We start from the raw sequence: 3146 nt of genomic DNA on the forward strand, positions 1-3146 counted from the left end.
TTTCTCTTCTTCGAGTCTCTCATCTTATCACCTGCCTAAAGCCAGTCAAACACCCTCTAAAGCTAAATCATCAACCAAGGCTAAAGCAAAACCCAAAATGTTGAAGTCCAAATCGAATAAAAATGACAAGCCTTCAAGAGAACCTATACCCACACCTGCTCCTTCTCCTTCGATATCCTCTACCATACCTATCTCATCCTCCCCTATTCCTACTGCTCTTGTTACTATCATTCCCATCTCCACTGTATCCCCTCCTTCAAAAGCAACTACCCATACACCTGATCTTCTTACAAAAAATACCACTAAGTCAGCAAAGATCAAAGCAACTTCAAGAAAATTTGTTATGAAAGTGCATGAGGCTGCTACGCAGGGTAACATTGGAGTCAAGGAATATGTGATTTAGGGGGAATCAGGTATAGGCACTACTGATCAGGTACCACATTCTGCTTCCAAGTTAGATGCTTTGGTTTCTGCTATAGAAGTTGCACCCCTAGGTACTCTTCCACCTACTAGTGAAAAGTCACCAGTGGAGAAATTCATGGTAGAAGAGCGTACTGATGATAGGCTATAATTGCGTATTTTGGTCACTTATTACACTCTAATTCACTGCACTTTATTCGTGTTTGAGCTATAATTGGTATTATTTTGCACTGAGTGTGTGGTTTATGCCTTATAGGAGCGATTCTGAGTTATGCAGATGCTGTGTAGCTTAATTCGATTTATTTAGAGCTTTGAAGTCTGAGTAAAAGCCCAATGGATTAAGTCGGGATCGTGTTAGGTGATCAACGGACGAATAGTGCACTTAATGGGAAGAAAAAGAGTTGAGCAGGAGCAAAACTCAGATGCGCGACCGCGCATGAGAGATGCCCAGCGCGCACATGATCGCACAAGTGACACAGTATTCTGCCAGACATGCACGACCATGAGCGTGGTCACACTTCCAGGTGCGTGGCCGCGCACATCCCTTTCCCGGAACTTTACCCGGGCCTATTTTGGTAAATTCAGAGGCGACTCGTTTTAATCTATATGAAGCCTAGCTCGTCTCAAAATAAGGTATCAGAGATTTTGGAGCAACATTTGGAGAGAAGAAGGCAAGAAAACAACGTAGACCCCAATTACTTCATCCAATTCATTCAATACGGAAGTTTGTTTGATTTTGGAAATTGTAATATCTTCTTGTTCTTCTAAAACTTTTGTGATAAACAAATTCTCCACTATAGAGTAGTATTTCTTAGGGTTATTGACAAATAATGTGATTTGACTATTGTTGGGGGTTTACTCTATGCTAGTTGCCAGAATTTGTTAAATGAGTTATTAATTGAATTGCAAGGTCAATTATGGTTTTACTATAATCAAAAGAGGAGTGTTGCTACAATTCACATTGTGTTATCTTGTTTGGGTTTATTTTACGCCTCTCATAAGTAATCGGAAGATCTTAGAGAGTTATCAATTGACCCAATTAGGAGGAATAGTTGAGAGACGTTCTTCGAAAGATCATTCATTCATTGTATTTTTGCATATGTTCATAGGACCTGTTATTAGGTTGGTTAACAGAACTCTCATTATTTAGGAAGAAGAATTTGAATCCTAAGATTATCCTAATCATCTGTTGAAATCGAGGAGTCAACAGAAACTAAGAGTGAACTTAGTACAGAATTACCCAAAATAATAGTTGACCACATATCTTGTCACAACCCTTACTTCTCACCTTGAATTTCAATCATTGCTACTTGGTCATTAAAGTTTCATTATTTTCTCACAATCGATAATCTTAGTTTTTACTATTAGTTGATAATAACAAAAACCAAAGGTTTATTTTCTTGGATAATGTTAAGCTGAAGATTTATTAGAACATTATTTAAACCAATCCCTGCGGAGACTATTTAATACTATACTGTCTTTGACTAACGAGCCTATGTTTTATACACCGGTTTTGCACTCGTCAAATTTTGGCGAGGTTGCCAGGGATTGGCGATCAATATTGTTTGAAATAATTTTTGGTGCTAATTCAGGAACAATTATACTTTATTTTCCTTTTTTACGCTCTTCTTATTTGTGTGTAGGCAACAGGTTAAATTTAGTGATGTATAACTCATTCCTCTTCCAAGGAATTGGTGCCATACATTCTAGAATTAGACAAGAACCTAATTTTGAGTCGAAGCTTGACTCAACAACGATCCACTCGATTGGGAGGTGGACTTGGCTACAAGAGAGGTAGCTCAACAATAGGATGCACGGTTAGTAGCTGATGCAGCCCGTAGAGCTGCAGATGAAATAGTCGACGAGGATCGAATGTTCAATCTTAATCGAACCATGGTCGAAGATGAATTTGAAAATACAACGCCCAGGCCTGAGAGGTCTCTAGGAGATTATGCTAGATTAGTGTACAACCAACAATAGGGGTGCACCAAGTAGAATCTTCTGTAGCAATGCAGGCCCAAATTGCAGCTATTGCGAAGGACATCAAGCAACTGACGATAGCTCAGGTGCAAAATCAACCACATGTGGGATGTGGCATATGTGGATTGGGACACCCAACTGATGAGTGCCAAAAATTCACTGTAGAAGAAGAAGTTAAGGCATTGGGGAACTTTAATAGAGGCAACTACTAAGAAGGTGGTACTTTCAATTCTATGGGACAGCGACATCCAGGGTTCTCATGGAGTTCTTCAATTGGTAACCATACCAGCCTCCACATCCCAACAACTCAAGTTTAGAAGATCAAATGAAGGCATTCATAAATAAATTAGATGAAAAACTTGAGACTCAAGGGACCGCTATCCGGGAGCAAGGCACAACCATCCGGAATCTAAAAAGACAAACGGGGCAACTCGCATTATTGTTATCAGAAAGGGCTCCGGGGACTTTGCCGGCAGACACTAAGAAGAATCCAAAAGAGACGATCAAGGCCGTGTCTCTCAGGAGTGAGAAAACATTAGTAGAGCCCATTTCAAAACTAAGGGCTGAGAAGGAGATCAACTTAACTAAGATAGCAAAAGAACAGAAAATTGGTGAATCTCTCCCTAAGGAGGATATTAGCAGAGCAAGGAGGTTGATAAGAAGAAATTAAGTAGCATAGCTGAGGAAAGCAAGCACATGCTAGTGTTACCATTTCCTCAAAAGATGAAGCGGGAGAATTTAAACAA

This window comes from Nicotiana tomentosiformis, chromosome 11 (genome assembly GCF_000390325.3).
Source record: "Nicotiana tomentosiformis chromosome 11, ASM39032v3, whole genome shotgun sequence".
Taxonomy (NCBI): Eukaryota; Viridiplantae; Streptophyta; class Magnoliopsida; order Solanales; family Solanaceae; genus Nicotiana; species Nicotiana tomentosiformis.